General features: G+C 38.9%; 1 protein-coding gene across 1 annotated transcript in view; it reads right to left on the reverse strand.

Moving 5' to 3' along the window:
- CHRM3 (cholinergic receptor muscarinic 3) overlaps nt 1-22,947 on the reverse strand; it is a 252,798-nt gene that overhangs the window by 220,754 nt on the left and 9,097 nt on the right. Inside the window, exon 2 of the mRNA XM_063441774.1 lies at nt 6,553-6,661. The gene's annotated coding sequence lies outside the window, so the exon portion shown is untranslated. The remainder of the gene's footprint in view (nt 1-6,552; nt 6,662-22,947) is intronic.

Here is a 22,947-nt window from a genome sequence, read left to right on the forward strand (position 1 = left end):
TTTTAGATAGTCCATTAAGATTACCAGGAACTACCAACTAATAACTAGTCTCCATGTATGCTTATGATATAGGTACCATCACCAGGTCACCCCTGTATTGAACATATTGAGCTCTAATATCTGCAATATAAACATAACACAATATATAAAATATAACATCTACCCCTTTTAAGGATCCAATACAAATGATGTCCTGACAGCCATCTCTGACTATTAGTAATTCTCAACCTGTAACAGTCTATTTATGCTTATAAATATATCATTTATTGATTACTTTAGTCTAGAAATTTCCCTCTAAGATCCATTCTAGTCCTTACAGCAAACTCTGACTATCAGTAACTGTCAACCTGTAACATTGTCTATTTAGACTTATAAATATATTATTTTTTTATTACTTTAGTCTAGAAATATCCCTCCAAGTTTCATTCTATTTCTGACAGCCAACTCTGACTATCAGTGACTGTCAACCTGTAACCGTGTATTTATGCTTATAAATATATAATTTATTGATAACTCTAGTCTAGAAATATCCCTAACTTGCAATACCTCTGCAATCTATTAGTTTAAACACTCATTTGCAATATAAACATAATATCAATCCCATTGGGGACAAACTATACACTCTGGGGATCAAGGAGTTAACGTTACATCTTTACCCCACACTGAACTATACATGTCAATTACATGGATACCCCACCCCCAACAAGATGCAAGTGGTTTACCAATACAAGCATCATCAAACGAAGGGGATTACACATCCTGTTAGAAGAGCCGACACTTTCAGTCTACACCAAACTCTTGACAAAGGCGCATCCTAGCGCCGAAACACGTTGAGGTAGACTCCACATTTCTGTGGGGTTTTAAATTTAGACCGTTCTACAGGTGCTTTTAGCCTAGGGTTCTGGGTCTTTCTCAGATATGGGTTTATCTAGCTCTCGATACGCAGTTCACTACTCCTCCAGTTGAAGCACAGCATACCTGAGCGATACCGGATACTACAAGCATGATAAGCACTCAGTTGTTAACTACTCTTTAAGCTTAGTACAGCATACCTGAGCGATACCAGACAATACAAGTATGATAAGCATTCAGTTGCTCTATCCATTCTAGCGGGCTGTTTTTCCCAGAGACTTTTCCAGCACAGTACTGAATAATCTATACTGTGACCCAGAGATTCATTAGTGCACTATCTATCTTAAGAGTCCATTAAGGGATCTGCAGTAGTATACTGGACGCTATCCCTTATCTGCCAATTAAGCGTAGAACCTGTTTTTTGGGGGGTTATCTACTAAATATCTACTTCAGATTTTATACACTTTACACTATATAAGTTTATTCAAGACTTTTTTTACTTTTTGATACTTATGCCCTGAATCTATCAAGATACAACGGTGTGCTCAGGAGGTGCTATCAGAGACTATCATAATAGGGGAGAGCAATCTCTTATGTTATCCACTGTCTGTTTTCCCGATCATGACTATTTCATCTGGGGTCTACTGTGGACTTCCCAGATACTCTCTGACAAGCCATATACCTACTTGATCCTGCTGTACTTAGAGCCACACAGACAGATTTACATTACTTTGAGCTTGACTAGTTATAAGATATACCCATTCTGTTGCCACTTGGCCAGTATGACTAGGGTTACCTTATTGTATCTACCTATGTATACACTGTATATCTCCCCTTAGATACTGTTTCCATTTCATCAGTATCACTATCTGGCTATTTTGTAATTCGTACACATCAGCTCCAGCAGTCGGTCCTATTTTTATACTTACTATCATCTTTTTTCATTATTATTTTTTTTTTTCACTTTTTTGGTGTCTGGGATATTTAGATGTGTTTATCCAGTATTGAACAATAAAGTTTTTTATTTTCTATGCATATGTATATTAGGCATTATATGCCAATTACCTTTACTTAGTAATTTACATTAGGGTAATAGGACTGGAATCGGGTGTGCCTCTTGTGGGGATATTTATGGGATGATAATATTAAACAGTCAAGAATTGCCCACTATTTCAATTCTCTTAGATCTTAGAGATCGATATCATGTAAGTAAAATGTATTCAATACAAATAAAATCACAATTTGTTATAAAACTAGATATAATTTATTGTGACAAATAAAATAATAATAATATTAGGCAGCATGCATGATAATAATCAGTGAATATTTAGTATAACATAAGTATGCAATACAATGGCAATGTTAAAACAATCCAATGGCTAACAGCATCAACTGTCAAGACTTACAATATTTATGAGGGTACTTCACAGACAGAAAGCTAAACTTCCAGCAAAAAGCCATAACACCTTGGCTAACAGTTTAGATCAACTGAGTAACCCTTTCAATGCTGGCTAGATCCTCCTAGGCATATAATATCCTATTCTCATGTAATTTTCAATTAAAATAACATTCAAACCAGCTCATTAATCATTTCCTGGAACCATCCAATAAGAATAATCTACCAGATTCTATAAGCCAAATTTTAATTTGCCTAAAAAGATATCTTATCTTATTTTAGAGCAAATCAATACACCTGGATAAAAACATTGGTATGCCAACACGTGATAATATCACATGAATATATAATTATTCTTAATTCCACCTGCAGAATGGAATGTTTATAACTATATGTTCTTTAGTTAACTAAGATTTCTAAATATTGAAATCTGACCGTGATTTATCTAGTCATATATCATGCTATTAGATTTTTTATTAATTTAGATTAATTAAATAAAACCAGCATAATTACCAGTTAAGTAGATGTTCTCGTCAGATGAGTAGGTAGTCCCAGGAACTTGAATGCGTGTATGATTGGTTGTATGGAGGTATGTAAGTAATAGTAAAAAGTAAGTGTCAAGGAGTGTTTCTTGAGTGTTAGTCCCAGAGTGAATATCTGTCCTGGATCTCTCTGAATGTCCGAATCTGAAAGCCCAAACTTCTCCAATTAACTTCTCTCTTCCCTTTGTCCTAACTTTTAAAGGGCCAGACTCTCTGTACGTCATTAGTTGATAAGGCCAATAGGAAACTGAAGGTGTGGTCAACCTGCAGATTGCAATTTAGGTATTTGGTCCATAGAGGGCAGTCTCGCCTCACTAAACCTTCCTATCCAGGAAAGAGTTACCGTATTTTTCGCTCCATAAGACGCACTTTTTTTCCCCTCAAAAGTGAGGGGAAATGTCTGTGCGTCTTATGGGGCGAATATGAAGCTTTACTTACCTGTCTTGCAGCATTGGCCGGCAGCACAGGGCGCACCGCGGTAGTGGAACTTGAATTTCATGTTCCGGTTTCCGGCGGGACTGAAAGGAAGTGTGCACAAGCTGAGTGTGCACTTCCTTTCAGTCCCGCCGGAAACCGGAACATGAAATTCAAGTTCCACTACCGCGGTGCGCCCTGTGCTGCCGGCCAACGCTACAAGACAGGTAAGTCATTATGGGACAAGGGGAGGGGGACAGTAAGGGGGGGGGATGAAGTCTATGGGGGGGGATGAAGTCTAGGGGGCGTGGGGGATGAAGTCTAGGGGGGGATGAAGTCTAGAGGGGGGGATGAAGTCTATGGGGGGATGAAGTCTATGGGGGGGGTGGATGAAGTCTATGGGGAGGGGGTGGATGAAGTCTATGGGGAGGGGGTGGATGAAGTCTATGGGGAGGGGGTGGATGAAGTCTATGGGGAGGGGGTGGATGAAGACTATGGGGAGGGGGGAGATAAGGTCTATGGGGAGGGGGTGGATGAAGACGATGGGGAGGGGGGAGATAAGGTCTATGGGGAGGGGGTGGATGAAGACTATGGGGATGGGGGGATGAAGACTATGGGGAGGGGGTGGATGAAGACTATGGGGAGGGGGTGAGTGAAGACTATGGGAGAGAGGAGAAGACTATGGGAGGGGGGGACACTATGGGACAGGGGAGAAAAAAAATATCCTGTACAAACTGTCCATAGTAAGAAACACAATGGGACAGTTTGTTCAGAATATTTTTTTTCTGAGTTTCTTCCTCTAAAAACTAGGTGCGTCTTATGGTGAGGTGCGTCTTATGGAGCGAAAAATACGGTAACTTTTCCTGATGATGATTTTGACGTCATTTGGCTTATCTAAAATGACTACCATAACTTAAATTTGCTGTCAGTTCAAAGCGTTTGCCTCAGTCTTTGTGGCAACGACTTTGATCATAATTTCTAAAATTGACAGTTCTAAACTCAATTTCACCCCTTATTTACAATGGTACCTTGTAAAATTTACAAAGTAATCTTCTCTGTCACTAATGTCTGTGTTTAAAAAATATTTTTATTCCATTAACATTTAAACAGAGCATTCCATCCCCCTGCTTCATTGCTTATCACTTGGCTTGTTTAAATAATGCATTCCTTAGCTCAAGCTCAGTGGTTAGTGAAAGCAAGGAAATTGTGTGTCTTTGTTATCCTGAAGATAGCAAAATGGAGTCTGCTCTGTTCTGAGTGACTGGCAATATACACTTTTAATTTCTATTTTAGCACAAAATGTCTGCCGATATAAATATCCTGACACTCTTGGCAGACCTCTTTCAAGCCCTCTCTATTATCTCTTTTTTCTGGGTTAGGCCCTGTATTACCCCACAACCACTAAAAATATGGTGGGAGCTTCTCTCTCTCCAGTTTTGTATATCCCTTGTCTTTTCATTATTCCGATTCTCTGTTTCCCCTCTAACTTTGTCTTGTACTCTGATTTCTCTCTTTTTGCATAGCCCGGCCACTGTAAGGACCGGTACTGCAATTCCTTAGTCTGTTATCGGTCAGTCTGTCTGGTTCCGAAGATCATGACAGAAATGGGGTCCTGAGTAATAACTTTCTGTTTGCCATGACATTTTTTTTTAACTGTAATGTATTTTAAAAGTATTTACAGTCACTATATTGTGCCGATGGAGCAACTCTTAAGCCTCTTGACAATAAGCTTATCTTAGCCTTACAACACAAAATGGAGAAATAAAGTAAACATATTCAAATGTGTGACGACATGGCCATGTCTCATCAGCAATAGGTATTTAAATAGAACAACAAGCCGTTTATGTTCACAGGCTCCTGACAACGGCGTTTTGAACACGCCAAATTGCTCGTTAAGAGTTTTATTTTTCTTATTTATCACTGCACTGGGTAGCACTTTTTTATTTTTGTTACTACTACAGTTATTGATTTTTAGATGTTTATTTATAACTTAAGTACGGAGAGTTGGTTCGTGTAGACACTAGTGGTCATACCACGGTGTTGAGGTAATTCTTAGGGTGAATAGAGATTTTTTTCTTTGAGTTATACTTTTTGTTTGCATATCCCTTTTTATCCTTAGATTGATTAAAGGTAGGGTCCCCTTCCTCATTTCTTATACCAGTAGAGCTCTACTGATGTTAGTTTCCCCTTGTGGGATTCCATACATCAGTTTCTCCTATTATCTTAGCCTTAGTGTGTGGATACTGGGACAAGTTAACCACATTGTTTATGTCCAATGAGGAGTGTTTCTCCTTTTGTGTACAGTGAATGTGAATAATGAAAACCAACTCCAACTGCACATGAAGTTATTTTTCATATACTCATTATCTTTTAACTTCTGCATTCCATTATTTGTTCACCTCAGATGTTACCATAAGTCAAAAAAGACAACTCAAGTTAGAGCTGATAAATGCATTCTAAATTTACCAATGATGATGAGCCAATGCAATCACATTATACTTGAAATAATACTTGATATTAACTTCCTTCTCTCATGGTCTAGCAATCTGAATAATTTGATTTCCAGAGACGTAAATATATCATTGTGAATGAATAGCTAAACACATAAAATTGAGTTTGAGTATATGTGATGTGTAGAAGCATATTACTGTACTCCACTGCACATAAATTAAATAACTAACAATAGTAATTTTTGAAGGAATACCGTATATACTCGAGTATAAGCCGAGTTTTTCAGCCCATTTTTTGGGCTGAAAAACCCCAACTCGGCTTATACTCGAGTCATAGTCTGTATTATGGCAATTTGCATTGCCATAATACAGACTGGGGGAGAGGGGGGCTGGCAGAGCCTACGGCGGCAAATATCCTTGCACCGACCCTGCACACACTGCATTCACACACTGCATTCATACACACACACTGCATTCATACACACACACTGCATTCATGCACACACACACTGCATTCATGCACACACACACTGCATTCATGCACACACACACTGAACTCATGCACACACACACTGCACTCATACACACACGCTGCACTCATACACACACGCTGCACTCATACACACACACATACGCACACACTGCATTCATTATACACACACTGTAAATAAATATTCAATTAATATATTTTTTTTGGATCTAATTTTATTTAGAAATTTACCAGTAGCTGCTGCATTTCCCACCCTAGTCTTATACTCGAGTCAATAAGTTTTCCCAGTTTTTTGGGATAAAATTAGGGGCCTCGGCTTATATTCGGGTCGGCTTATACTCGAGTATATACGGTATGCTTTTTTTCTATTCATAAAATAATTGGCCACGATGGCTCATGTGCACTTACCTTTCGTGAATGCTTTTGCTGGTATAGATTATAAAACCTTGTTCTAGTTACTAATTCCCGCATCATGTAGAGCTGGAAATTTTGATGGTGTTTCTGGTCCTTCCTTCAGCTGAAAGGAAATACCAAAGAGAAAAATCATAGAGCGGTGTGATGTCTTGATGAGGCAGGCACTGCCTCTGTATTGTTTCCCTTTGATGTACTGTGTTTTGGGACAGAAATGAGATAAATAAAATAAGTTTAAAGGAACACCAAATCAACTTTAGCTTAATTAAGCAGTTTTTGTGTATATATCATTTAGGAGTTAAATCACTTTTGTTTCTGTCCATACAGATTAACCACAGCTCCTTTGGCTGTGACTGACACAGCCTGCATAACAAATGGTTTCATTTTTAATGTTAACTTCTGTTTTCATAGGAAATAAGTAATTCTAAATTAGACAGAATTAGCAATAAAGGAAGTTTACACATTAGATCTCACTTTACAGCAAGTGTTTAGGAAGGCTGTGTAAATCACATGCAAGGTGGTGTGGCTAGGGCTGCATAAACAAAGTGAATTAACTACTAAAGGGCAGAGAATTGAGCAGTGAGACAAAAGGGGCATGATTTGTACACCAGTACTGCTTCATTAAGCTAAAGTTTTTTGGTTACTATAGTGTCCCTTTAAATTTGCTAAATTATAAACAAAAACAAAAAACATAAAGTACACCCAAATTAGAAGAAACTACCTTAATATGACTAAAGCATAGCTGATAGAATATTATTATTATTTTTATGCTCCTTAATTTTCAACATTTTAGTGAATAAGCCCCTACATTAAAAAGCTAAGTTCTGTTCATTTTAGATAGGGCGTTGGCTGTACATTCCTATACATTGGTATCCTTTCTTTGTATGGCAGTAACCATCTGTTAGTATTTTATTTACCCCCCCCCCTCCCCTATCCTGTAGGCTGCATAAATGTGTGTTTCTATCTACCCCTCCTATTTCCTTTAACCCCTTAAGGACAAAACTTCTGGAATAAAAGGGAATCATATATATAAGATATATATAAGATATATAAGAAATATCTTTGTAAGCCCCTTTAAGAACTGTGTGTTAGTTGCCTATTGGATGATCCAATACATACATGTGTGTTTAGTAGATAGCCCCCTAATTTGATATCCTTAAATATGCCAATCTTACACAAGGATAACAAATAAGGGAGTTATGTACTAAACAATTCAAAAATATCAAAACTAAGAAAAGGGCTTTTAACCCCTTAAGACTGCAGCCAAATGTACAAGTTGTGAACAGAACAAAACGTAAACAAAACCTGGCATTTGCGCTATGTCTGTCCAACCGTAATTCACCTCTTTCATATTAAATGCACCCCTCCTTATTATATATCATTTTATTCAGGGGAAACAGGGCTTTCATTTAATATCAAATATTTAGATATGAAACATAATTTAATATGAAAAAAAAAAATGGGAGAAAATAAGAAATGTTATTTTTTTAGTTCTACATGACATTTTAACTGTCAATGTCATAATACTGTTTGCTTTTACTGCAATAAAATACACATATGTGTATTCAGCAAAGTCTCACGTGTAAAACAGTACCCCCTATGTACAAGTTTTATGGTGTTTTGGGAAGTTACAGGGTCAAATATAGCACGTTACATTTGAAACTGAAATTCGCCAGATTGGTTACGTTGCCTTTGAGACTGTATAGTGGCCCAGGAATTAAATTTACACCCATAATGGCATACCATTTGCAATAGTAGACAACCCAAGGTATTGCAAATGGGGTATGTCCAGTCTTTTTTAGTAGCCATTTGGTCACAAACACTGGCCAGAGTTAGCGTTAGTATTTGTTTGTGTGTGAAAAATGCAAAAAACGCCAATTTTGGCCAGTGTTTGTGACTAAGTGGCTACTAAAAAAGACTGGACATACCCCATTTGCAATACCTTGGGTTGTCTACTATTGCAAATGGTATGCCATCATATGGGTAATTTTCATTCTTGGGCTACCAGGGTCAAAAAGGCAACGTAAGCAATCTGGCGAATTTTAATGTGAAAAAAATGAAACACAAGCCTTATATTTGACGCTAATACAAAAAGAGAAGTCCTGCGCTTAGTCCCATTACTACTGGGCCAGCTGCAACGACTACAATACACATCAGCCCCAATATATAGTAAAAACCAAAGAAAAGAAAATGTTATCTGCGCTTTCTCCTTAATCCCTATGTATATTTAGACAAATGGAGGTCATTCAGTTGCTCCAATGGCCATTGGAGGGAATGCCCGCCTGCCAACGTCAGGCTGAAGGGTCCTAACACTGACCCTTCAGCCTGCTTCCTTGAGCTTCTGGCAAAGATATCTCTAATGAGACAGAAAGGGGTATTTTTTATATACACCCCTATATATATATTAATATCACAATACAGTTAGAACGAAATAACACACATCTATATCTTTTTAATTTATTTTTAATTATTTTTTTAATTTTATTTTTTTTACGTATTTACATTTTTTTTTATATTTTATATAAATATATATATAACAATAATTATATATATATATATATATATATATAATCAATCAGTATCAGTCTACGTGTAATTTGATATTAATATATATATATATATATAAAATTATATATATTAATATTTAAATACACTTTGTGTATGTGTAAGTGTGTGTGTGTGTGTGTGTATATATATATATATACTTAGATCATATATATATATATATATATATATATATATATATATATATATATGATCTAAGTATATTTTATTTGTAACTGTAATTTATTTATTTTTTTTACTAATTTTTTATTTTTATTACAGGACAGGGGGCAGAGACAGTGTCAGCCAGTGATTTCACATCACTGGCTGACACACAGGATCAGTGATCACAGTGACTGCAGATTAGGTAATTGACCACAGGGGGGAGTGCCTGGGTGGTACAAGCACTCACCCCTTCCAATCTGCAGGGGGATCATTGTACCAGTTACATGTGTCAGCCAATAGGCTGACACATGTAACACTGATCGCAGTGACAGGCTGTCACTGCGATCAGAGCGCTCTGAGATCGCAGTGACAGCCTGTCACTGCGATCTCAGACAGTGCAGATCGCGGTCACTGACCCCAGGGGGACTGCCTGGGGGGCCAGGTAAGTCCCCCGACCGCGATCTGCAGAAACGGAGAGCCGCTGGCCACGTGTGTCAGACGATTTTAAATCGGCTGACACACGCTGAATACTGAATACTGAACGCTGAATACTGATCGCAGAGATGGGCATCCCCCCCGACCGCGATCTGCAGCGGGCAATTAGCGCCGGCCACATGGGCGGCCATTATAGCGAGGGCGTACTATTACCTCGCCGGCGTTTAGAGCCGGCTCCTGCAGGGCGTAATAGTATTTCTTATATACATTATCTTTAATCTATATTACATATTTGATGTGTGGCCCAAGACAATTCCTCTGCACTCAATGCGGCCAAGGGAAGTCAAAAGGTTGGACACCCATGATTTAGATCAGTGGTTCCCAAACTTTTTTTCATTTAAGTACCCCTTGGCAGTCCATTTCCATAAATTGGACCCCTCATATTAGCAAAACGTTTGTAATGATCATAGTTGATGTTATTTAAAATATATACGTTTTCTCTGCCCCAGGCTCTCTTTCTGCTCTCCCCTCTGCCCCAGGCTCTCCCTGCTCTCCCCTTTGCCCCAGGCTCTTCCTGCATTTCCCTTTGCACCCAGGCTCTTCCTTTTGCCACAGGCTTCTCCTCTGCCCCAGGTTCTCCCTGCTTCTCCTCTGCCCCAGGCTCTCCCTGCTTCTCCTCTGCCCCAGGCTCTCCCTGCATTTCCCTCTGCCCCAGGCTCTGCCTACATTTCCCTCTACCCCAGTCTTGCCCTGCTATTCCCTCTTCCCCAGGCTCTCCTTGCTATTCCCTCTGCCCCAGGCTCTCCCTGCTATTCCCTCTGCCCCAGGCTCTCCCTGCTATTCCCTCTGCCCCAGGCTCTCCCTGCTATTCCCTCTGCCCCAGGCTCTCCCTGCTATTCCCTCTGCCCCAGGCTCTCCCTGCTATTCCCTCTGCCCCAGGCTCTCCCTGCTATTCCCTCTGCCCCAGGCTCTCCCTACTATTCCCTCTGCCCCAGGCTTTCCCTGCTATTCCCTCTGCCCCAGGCTCTCCCTGCTATTCCCTCTGCCCCAGGCTCTCCCTGCTATTCCCTCTGCCCCAGGCTCTCCCTGCTATTCCCTCTGCCCCAGGCTCTCCCCTCTGCCCCAGGCTCTCCCTGCATTTACCTCAGTTCCAGGCTCCCCCTGCTCTCCCCCACTGCCCCAGGCTCTCCCTGCTTCTCCTTTGCATTAGGCTCTCCTTACTCTTCCCTCTGCTCCAGGCTCTCCCATCTGCCCCAGGTTCTCCATGCTCTTTCCTCTGCCCCAGGCTCTCCCTGCTCTTTCCTCTGCCCCAGGCTCCCTCCACACACAGATGCAAACATTGACACTCATATAGACGCAGACACACAGATACAAACACTGACCCACTTACAGTTACACTGACACATGCAGATACATAGACACGCATACAATCAATCCCTGACACACTGGTGTGTGTAAGTGATGTGGAGTGTGTAGGGGTTGTAGAGAGTGTGTGTTTAGGAATCTAGTGTGTGCATAGGGGATCAAGAGTGTGGATGTCAGGAATGTTTATGTGCGTGTGTAGGGGATCTACACCCTGTTCCAAATTATTATGCAAATGATATTTTTCTCATTTACCTAAATAATTGATGTAAATAACAGTCAGCATAATTGTCACGTTATCAACTATTAAGAGTACAATTTAAATTTTATTGAACAAACCTCCTAATAACAGTATTTTTTTAAAACATAAAAAAACTTACAATGCACTGTTCCAAATTATTACGCACAGCAAGTTTCAAAACACTTAATAGGTTATAAAGAACTGAAAAGTGTCATTTGTTGTGTTTGCAGCATATTTACTGAAATAAAAAGCTATTTCAATCAAACTTATAACAACATTTTAACTTTTTAAACATTTTAACAGGTCACGTTACATTTTAACATAGGACCCCTTATTTGAAAACAGCTTCACAAGTCTTGCATCCATTGATCTTGTGATTTTTTGGACAGTTTCAGTTTGAATTTGTTTGCAAGATGTCAGAATAGCCTCCGAGAGCTGCTGTTTGGATGTAAACTGCCTACTACCCTCATAGATCTTTTGCTTGAGGATGCTCCAAAAGTTCTCAATAGGATTGAGGTCAGGGGAGGATGGATGCCACACCATGACTTTCTCTCCTTTTATCCCCATAGCCGTCCATCAACCATCCACTACTCCATCCATCTGGACCATCCAGGGTTGCACGGCACTAATCAGTGAACAGGACTGATTGAAAATTAGTTTTTAGGTATTGGCGCCACACCCTGACTTTCTCTCCTTTTATCCCCATAGCAGCCATTGATGCAGAGCTATTCTTTGCAGCATGAGATGGTGCACTGCCATGCATGAAAAGGATTTTATTACGGAAAGCATAGTTCTTCCTTCTGTACCAGGGAAGAAAGTGGTAAGTCAGAAACTCCACATACTTTGCAGAAGTCATATTTACACCTTCGGGGTCCCTAAAGGGGCTGACCAGCTCTCTTCCAAATGATTCCAGCCCAAAACATGACTCCACCACCACCTTGCTGACGTCGCAGCCTTGTTGGAACAGGGTGGCCGTCCACCAATCATCCACTACTCCATCCATCTGGACCATCCAGGGTTGCACGGCACTCATCAGTGAACAGGACTGTTTGAAAATGAGTCTTCATGTATTTTTCTGCCCAATGCAGCCGTTTCTGCTTGTGAGCATTGGTTAGTGGTGGCTAAATAGAAGGTTTATGCACAGTTGCAAGACTCTGGAGGACTCTACACCTTGATGTCCGTCGGACTCCAGAGGCACCAGCAGCTTCAAATATCTGTTTGCTGCTATGTAATGGTATTTTAGCAGCTGCTCTCTTGATCAGATGCATGGATCTGGCAGAAATCTTCCTCAATGTGCCTTTATCTGCACAAACCCGTCTGTGCTCTTAATCAGCTACAAATCTCTTAATAGTGCGATGATCACGCTTAAGTTTTTGTGAAATATCTAATGTTTTCATACCTCATCCAAGGCATTGAACTATTTCACTCTTATCAGCAGCAGAAAAATCCTTTTTCTTCCCCATATTGCATGAAAATGGGGCTCTGCTTAATAATGTGGAACACCCTCCTTTAGTATTTTCCTTAAATTGGGCTCACCTGGCAATCTAATTATCACAGGTGTCCGAGATTGTTTTCAGTGATCAAAAAAGCCATGAGACACAATGCCATCCATGAGTTAAACTAAAAAACAAAATATTTAATCTTTGTGACACTTAAATTGAATTTGCATAATAATTTGGAACAGGGTGTAATATATACATACACACACACACACACACACACGTGGTGTGTGAGGGGTGCTGTGTGTATGGGTGCTGTGTGTGAGAGAGGCGCTCTGTGTGAGAGTGGTGCTGTGTGTTGATGATCCAGAGTTGGGTAAGGGATCTTGAATGTAATGTGTGTAGGGGTGCAATGTGTGTGTGAGGGGTGCTGTAGTATAGAGTTTGGAAGTATTGTGTGTGAGGGGTGCAGTGTGTTGGGGGTGCTGTGTGTATATGTAAGGGGTGGTGTTTGTGAGGGAAGCTTTGTGAGGGGTGCTGTGTGTGTGTGAGGGGCGCTATGTGTGTGTGTGTGTGTGTGTGTGAGGGGTGCTGTGTGTGTGTGAGATGTGTGAGAGGGGTGCTGTGTGTAGATGATCCAGAGTTTGGTAAGGGATCTAGTGTGTGTCTGGAATGTAATGTGTGTACGGGTGCAGTGTGTTTGTGTGTGTATGAGATGTGTGGTGTTTATGGAGATTGTGTGTGGGGGAGGCAGATTAATTAAATTACATTATTTTTTTAAAATGTATTTAAAAAAATATATATATCTCTTCTCCCTTCTAACCCTTTGACTGGGAAGGGGTACCATGCAGCCATCTCTAGTGGTCCTAGTGGTAAGCGAACAACTGCGGCAACGCTCCGACCTCGTGAGAGGAACACGGCGGAAAAATGATAGGGTATGTAGACTGAAGATAAAATTATTATTTATTAATGAACAATGATAATTATGGCTGATAGTGTTCTTAAAGAGAAAGAGACAAATGGATAAAAAGGAATATATGGCAGGGTTATTAACAAAAAATGTAATGAATAGAAATAATATTGGAAATACAAATTTAAAAAGGAATACGCTAATAAAATAGTTATAAAAAGTTAAAAAGGTCAAAATCAAAATTTAAGCCATCTGGAGCAAGAGTTTTTAACAGGAAAACCCAATACATTTCCTTTTTACCAAAAGTTTTTTTTTTAAATCAACACCTCTCCAAGGTATTTTGTCTTTGTCCTTATATTCTAAAAGCTATTTTCTGTTTTATTAAGATTCTCTAATTTGTAATTTTAATCAATAAATTTTAAGTATCTGAGATCGATTTTTAAAATCTACAGTATGGGATTAATTTCGTCAAAGACATAAAAACTGACTTTTTGGGATTCCATCTAGCCATGGTTTATGATGGCAGCTGGATTGATCAACAGTGTTCATGCAGACCTTCTTAAAAATAAGTTTTGGTGTTTATAGTACCATAGTGGATAAAAATGTGTAAATCTAAAAAGTTTATATTTTTTCTACTGTATTCTGAAGTTAAAATAATACCATTGCTGTTATTATTAAGATTGTTTAAAAATAGCTTGAGGGAATCTTCTGAACCCTTCCAAATAACAAACAAGTCGTCGATTTTGCCTACGGGCAAAAAGACTGGAATACAAGTGAGATTTTACTATATTTAGGGAGGCATGAGGGAACCAGGATGGCTAGATGGCGGTTTTAACCCTATGGGGTCAGGAATACATGTTTGTGTTCCTGACCCTATAGTGCTCCTTTAAATTGCCATAACATGCTCGTGACTGCTATGACTGTGACTGTAACTGTGTTCATCAATGTCAATATTATAGAGTTTAACCCCTTAAGGACGTAGGACGGTTCAGGACCGTCATCGGCATTTTTTCATTGCCGACCGACAACGGTCCTGAACTGTCCTAAATTTAAAATGTACTTACCCGATCGCCGTTGTTCCCCCGGCGGCGATCGGCGGTGCTCCCGTTGTGGGGAGACTGCCTGCAGCCCAGACAGTCTCCCCATGGCAGATTAGGACCCCTGTGGCCATGTGATCACCCAACAGGGCGACCACATGGTCACAATAGGTGTCCATGTGTCTGCCTGCAGGGGGACTGTCTGTGCTGACAGGCAGTCTCCCTGCTAGTGTAAAATCATAAAAAAAATAAAAATAAAGTTAAAGTTAATAAAAAATAATAATTATAAATGTGTATATATATAAATGATATATAGACATATATTATACCTATATAATATATGTCTATATATCATATATATAATGTCATGCTAAGTGTATTTTTATAATAATATGTACATATATTAATATAAAAATACACTTATAATTAAATTACACACGTATATATATAATATATATAATAACTATATATTGTATATATATATTATAAAATACAAATAATAAGTAATTTAAATTAAATTAAACATGTAAAAATAATAATAAAAATGTAAAAAAAATTATATATCTATACGAAATTTTATTCTAACTGTATTTTGATAATATATATATATATATATATCAAAATACACTTAGAATGAAATTGTATATATATCTATGTATATATAAATAAATAAAAAGAATACGAACTATTCATATGTCCATATACAAAATTACATAAATAATTATATAAATATACACGTAGACTTCAAATATATAAATATGCAAATATATTTAAATTCTACGTGCGTATTTATGTAATATTTTTACATAATTAAGTTATTTTATGGATTGCAATTTAAGGGACCTGCCTGCCAACCCAGGCCGAAAGTCCAGAGAATTTAATTTGCTATCACTGTATTTTACCCTGTAACGTTCTACGACACCCTATCTATATACATAATATATATACGTATATATCACTATATAAATACCTATATATAAATACAAATATTTAAAACAAATTATATATATATATATATACGTATATATACACATATGTATATATATACATATATTAATTCTACATATATATTTATGTAATATCTTTACATAATTAGGTATCCTAATTAATTACAGTTAGCAGGACCTGCCTGACAACCCATGCCGAAAGTATAGGGAACTTAATTTGCTAGCACTATATTTAACCCTATAACTTTCCAAGACACCATAAAACCTGTACATGGGGGGTACTGTTTTACTCGGGAGACTTCGCTGAACACAAATATTATCCAAAACAGTAAAACATATCACAGCGATGATATTGTCAGTGAAAGTTACTTTTTTTGCATTTTTCACACACAAACAGCACTTTTACTGATGATATAATTGTTGTGATACATTTTCCAGTTTTGAAACACTAATATTTGTGTTCAGCAAAGTCTCCTGAGTATAACAGTACCTACCCCCCATGTACAGGTTTTATAGCGTTTTTGAAAGTTACAGGGTCAAATATATGGGTCAAATATTTTTACATTGAAAATGGCCAGGTTGTTTACGTTGCCTTTGAGAGCGTATGGTAGCCCAGGAATGATAATTACCCCTATGATGGCATACCATTTGCAAAAGAAGACAACCCAAGGTATTGCAAATGGGGTATGTCCAGTCTTTTTTAGTAACCACTTAGTCACAAACACTGGCCAAAATTAGCGTTCAATTTAGTTTTTTACTTTTTTCACACACAAACAAATATGAACTCTAACTTTGGCCCGTGTTTGCGACTAACTGGCTACTAAAAAAGTCTGGACATACCCCATATTGAATACCCTGGGTTGTCTACTTTAAAAAAAATATGTACATGTGGGGTGTTATTCAGCGATTTATGACAGATAATAGTGTTACAATGTCACTATTGATACATTTTAAAAATGTATGTTTTGAAACCGCAATATCCTACTTGTACTTATAGCCCTATAACATGCAAGAAAATAGCAAAAAGCATGCATTTTTAAACTCAAGACAAAATTTTGAATCTATTTAGCAGTTTTTTTCATTCGCTTTTGTAGATGAGTAAAAGATTTTTCACATAAAAGTCAAAAAACATGTATTTTTTTCAATTTTTCATCATATTTTTTCATTTTTAAAAAATTAAATTACATGAGATTATATAAATAATTGTATGTAAAGAAAGCCCCTTTTGTCCTGAAAAAAACAATATATAATTTGTATGGGAACAGTAAATGAGAGAGCGGAAAATTACAGCTAAACACAAACACCACAAAAGTGTAAAAAGATGCCTGGTCGCAAATGTACAACATCGCAAAAACAGTCCGGTCCTTAAGGGGTTAAACATAAGATTATAAACACAAAATGTATAGGTGTTTGTATTTGTTTGTTTTTTAGTGGTGTGAGGACAGCAAAATCCCTGAATATATTTTAAAAGTGAGAACACGGATTACAATTTCATGATGTTCTATCTATGTATGTTCTAACTTTCGTTATATGAATGCAGTACCAGAATGGAACTAAGGGTTCCAAAAATGGGTACCTAACCTCTTTACTATTGTTACAAATGCATGTATATTGTTCTGATGTCATGGTGTTATATGTAATGTTCATGTATTGAATTGAGATTTACCAGTTTAGACAAATTTGTTAACTGGGTTCACCCAGGAGTACCTGTTGGTCCGAGTAACACACCCCACCATCACGAACTGTCCCCCATACGTCTTACCGCTACTGAAGAGGGAACAACATCACCAGGGTGGGAAATCAGGGGGCCTTCCACCAATCCCCCAAACATGGTATACATTAGCCATTCAGCCAAGACATGGTTCAGATGGGTTGGTGGAGGGAAGGAGACTCGTATTGAACTCTACAGGATCTCAGATGGCCCTACAATATCTTAACGAATGGGAACACCTAAAGAGGGCCTCTACACAGGCGAGAGGGAAAGTTTATACTGATGTAAACACAGCTCACACTTTAATTGTGAGCACAGATGAAAAACTGTAAATATTACAATACCATGCATTTCTGATATGGAAGCTAATCTACACTACGACATTCCACATGAAAGGTAAATAGCGGACATCAGTTCCCCAAAACAGCTGCACAAATTTAAGTTTGAAATACAGGAATTTAAAAAAAAAAAAAAAAACACAGCACTACACAGAGCAATGGCCAGTGGACGGCTCCAACTGCTCCACAATATATTAGCATTACATGCTACCAAAGTTCCCACGTTCTCACTAAGTACCACACTGTGACAAACTACCCTTTGCCACTGACATTTGAAGAGGCTTCTTGACCCCAGAGTGTAGGCAGTTCTCTAATCCCCCAAACATGAGACAAGACTTCATGAAGGGGTAAGCAGGTCTGTTTAATGCACACAGAAGGACTTTCTTTTATACAAGTTTTCAGGCCAGAGGTACACCCTCTGGACCTGGTGGTAAACTGTGACAAAAGGGACACAAACCAATGGGAACACTATTTAACAAAATAACACTCCCACATACACAGTAAAATCCCTCCCCTTTATCCTGGAGATAATTGGATTAAGTAACTGCAGTAAACTCCATTATCTCCAGGTACAGAAAATATCTCCATTTTATACTAACCGTAAAATCCATAATTCCTATTATATTACACAGAATCCCCACATTTAACCTATCCCCAGAAAGCTTGGATCTGAGCACCCAATATTAGTGAACAGCACTCAGATCCCATGAACAGAGTAAATTTGCCATGGGGTTAAAGTTTTGCAAGGGCTCATGACAGATTGAGGAGGGACAAAGCAGCCAGTTTAAACTGGTCTGGCAGTGTCCCTGGGACAACGCCCTGCTGGAGAACAATGGGATAGGTATTAAAGGGGGAGGTATCCGCTTTACAGTTCCATGAAATCAGTAGCAAGAGCCGGTCTCCGTTCGCGCCTAATTACACGAAAACTACCATACGAACGTTGCCGTTGGTTATATAGAAATGCTCCCATTGTTCGGTAGATTCCACCTCCCGAATGCCGGTTTGATTCATGAAGTGGAAAGTAGTCAGCCGGGACTTCCATGGTGACCGGGTGTTCGCGGAATTGCAATGCCGAAAACAGTTCCAGGCAATTCATGCGTAAGTCGCGCTGACCACATTCGTGAGATTTAAGATGGCCGCCATCCTTTGTTCTCGCCACGTGTTCGTATGCCGAATGGCGGCCACCTAGGAGCAATTAAGTTGCGGTTTTCTCACCGTTCTAAGTTCTGATTGCTACCCAGGGTGGTCTCTGTTCAGTAGACGAATACATTGGTCAACTACATAAAAGAAAAACTTATTACACAAATTTACACTGCAGGGAGAAGGCATAACCGAAGGCACACAGGTAAATACATAAAAATCCTTTACACTGGGGATACCAGATATTAATGTGTCAGACCACTCCAGTGATGGCCTAAATTGTTGCCTCTGTACTCCACTTTCCTGCTGCTGTATACTTTCCCCCCACTGTGACACTTTCTATAAAATCGAAAATTGCCCTATATGCTGAAATGGGAAGCTGACATAGGTGTTACATACACATGGAAAGAATGGCTTGGGGCAGCGGAAAGATTGTGAAAAGTATCATTGGGAAGTGGCATTTAAAATGGCAATAATATGGTATCTGATATGATAGCACACACATTCCAAAGGGCCTCCCAGGAGTTCTGGTTCTGCAAACAACATAAGAGCATGCTAATATATATGTCACTCTCGCCACATATACATACAAAATCTCTCTCTCTCTCGTGACCTTGCCACTGGTTTTTGGGGAGGACTACTTGAAAAACCTTTTGCCCTGTGACTATGGCCCCTTAAATTTGTTTTGGCTGAGAGACCCTATTTGTGGCTATTGGGACTTTAGACAATGGTTCTTTGAACTCACGAACATCTTGTTCGCATGGACTAAAACCACAAATAGATTTCAGGGGTACTTAGCCGCGAATGCCCTGGAACTATTTTCAGCATGAAAACCTTGCAGTTCCCGGTCGGTCCTCCAGTGGTACTTAGCTGCAAATCTTTGGACTTGTTTTGGGCATGAAATCCTTGGTTCGCCTGGGCAAAAATATGACTTCCATAAAATTTCTAAACCCGTAATTTGATCTGGGTGATTTTTGGATATGTTGTTCACCCAGATCAGAGCTATCAGGGGATGTGTTGTGTTTTGGGGTACTTCTGGTACTTTATAAAAATATGTGTTTTTTCTGCCTGGGGATAATTAAGTTAATGCATGATCTGCTTTAATTATATCACAGGCAGTGGGGAGGGATTGTGTACTGTATGTGGGAGTGTCGTTAATTGTTACATTGTTTTTATTGGTCTGTACAGTTTGTAATACGGTTCTCCATCAGGTCCAGGGGGTGTGCCTCTGGCCTGAGGAATTGTATATAAAGCCAACCTGTACCATTAAACTTTCAGTTCTACTTCACCCTTAATCAAGAGTCTTGTCTCTTTTTTTAAATCGCATTTTTTATTTTGTTTAGTTCAAGAGGTTACAAATACCCTCTGTCTGCCGCTTTGTTACAAGGTGTCTGTTCCTTTCCTCTAAATAAACCACAAAAGTAATTCACCATGTCTTTCGTATGAACGAATGACCGACCAGCCGGCATATGGAGTGTGCCGGCTGCGGTTTGCCTTGTTAACCTTTTTCACCTCAAAACCACCGAACAAAATGCCGAATGACCGACCACCCTGCATGAGGAGTGTGCCACTTATTAGCCACCCAGAAGCTGCGGTTTAATCGACGAACAGCTGGGTGGTCATCATTCGTATGAATGAACATGTGGCGGCGGCCATCTTTAACTGCCGGAAGCCCAGAGAGGTTTGTCGTCGACCGCATGGTACTGTTTTCAGCCACTATTTACCCCCGCTGGGACTTCCAGACCTTCATCCGTTCGTTTCTAAATATACAAATGCAGCTCCGTTGAGAAGACTTTAACCCCATGGCGATCCAACTGTATTCGTGAGATCTGAACGCTTTTTGGACATATTGAGCGCTCAGATCCAAGCTATCCGGGGATATGTTGAACATAGGGGTTGAATATTGTATAATATGAGTTATGTATTTTTATGTGGTTTTTGTTACAGTTTCAACTTAAGAATGTTTTCTGTACCTGGAGATAATTAAGTTACTATGGCCACTTAATCCAATTATCTCCAGGATGGAGGGGAGGGTTCAGAAAGATGCACTTTATTCTGATTGGTTTATGTTCCTTATGTCCCTGTGTTCCATCAGGTCCAGAAGGGTTGCGCCTGGCCTGAAAATGTGTATAAAAGAAATGCAAGTTGTTCAATAAACCAGTTTTCTTACCCTCAATTTGCAGCCTTGACTCGTGTTATAAGGAAATGCTAATCACTAGCTGTGCTCAGAGCTCCATGCATCTTCTACACTTTGAGGGATATCGGTAGTTGCTAAAGTGAAACCTGTCAACGCTCTCCACGCTTGGGGACAAGGACATCTAGGCGGTCCAACCCTCAGCTAGCCCGGGGCAACCGTAACACAAGATTAAACAAGGGGGGGTACAGAGAGGAAATGGGCTACAACCAGTTGAGTCTGGTCTTTTATTGGGGGGGGGGATTGCTATATCACTACATTGGATTGCTATGATCATCATACTCCCTTGCATAATCACTAGCTCTTGTAAGAGCTGTTCCTGCTACGCTCTCTGAAGGAAGAGAGGTTCACCCGCTGGAACCTGGAGCCTTGTCGTAGGTCCAGGGTGGGTAGGAGGTGGCAATACCCCAACCAAGCTGCGGCGGTTCGTGGGCTCTGCAGTACTTATGGTGTCTGGAGAAGTGCTTGGAGCCCTCGGTAAGCACTAGGAGCATCCGTAGGTGGAAGTACCCAACCGGGGATACAGGAAGCTCCGTTACAATATATATATATATATATATATATATATATATATATATATATATATATATATATATATTTTATATTTTCCTTTATTTATAGCTAATTTTTATTTATATTTTTTAAGCTTTTTCTTTAACCCCTTAAGGACCAAACTTCTGGAATAAAAGGGAATCATGACATGTCACACATGTCATGTGTCCTTAAGGGGTTAATAGAATGAAAAGAAAGTTAGCAATGTATATATTTTCATATTTTCATATGTGCATATTATATTGTGATTTTTACTCTAAATACATCTATGTCGTGCCATCCAGAGTGTTTTTAATTGCTCCCCTATTTCTTTTATTTATTCATATACCCTGAAAGTAATTAAGATTGTAAAACAAACGATTGTTTCTTACTTCCGGGTTCCTGGAACGCAAGATGAAACGCATACGGCGCACGTGATGAAGTCACGTGGTTCGAACAAGCAGGAAGTGCCGCCCAGACAGAAATAGAACACTGGCCGGGAATTATTGAATAATAGACGCTACAGGGGATATAAAAGAACTGTGGGAGGGAAATGTATTTTATAATCTTGCGGTCATTGATGTACCAAGTCCCTGAGGAAGTCTGGTTTTAGGACGAAACGCGTAGGACGCCAAGTGGTGATTTTTTTTATACTTATATGCAAGTTATTAAAAACAAATTGTACTACATTCTGGAAGTGCACTACATCTTTTGTATATTTCTCTTTCTGAGCTACATATTCCAACCCTATGATGGGAGTGTAAAGATGGGAAAGTACAGTGACCATTGAAGAAAGGATTTCATTCAAGGCTGTTTTCCATCTGAAAATTTGTGAGTGGCCAATTGTAATTCACTGAGTGTCACTCACCTTCACACAGTTAAACGCTATGTTTTTCCATTACATGCAGAAAGTAAAACAAAATGGAATAACTGAAGCCTGTATTGTTTCAGGAAATGGCATATGTACATCATTACATTGTTACATAGAAATCTAGGTTGAAAATGTTTTAAGCCCATCAAGTTCAACCTTTCTGATTCTACTGCTAATCTATGATGAAGAGACAAATATCCAATTTAAACACATTTGCTATTGTGCAATAAAAAGGTAATACAATCTTCTTGACTCTAAAATGGAAATCAGATTCTCTTTGGATCCACAAACTATTACTATGTGTATAAACTAGAATATCTTTGAATATTTAGGGTTTTTGTAAAGCTAAAAAATAAATAATTTTGTAATCTTGTAATTAATACATTCATATAATGGAAGTAAGTGCTACTATGACTATAATTCAATAGCATGCACTTATATAGAATGTTACTGTTTATATTTAAATATGTATGTATGCATGTGACAAAACTATATTGCTGATGGCAGGCAGATTTTTTAATGAAGGG

The sequence above is a fragment of the Pelobates fuscus genome, chromosome 2 (assembly GCF_036172605.1).
Source record: "Pelobates fuscus isolate aPelFus1 chromosome 2, aPelFus1.pri, whole genome shotgun sequence".
NCBI lineage: Eukaryota > Metazoa > Chordata > Amphibia > Anura > Pelobatidae > Pelobates > Pelobates fuscus.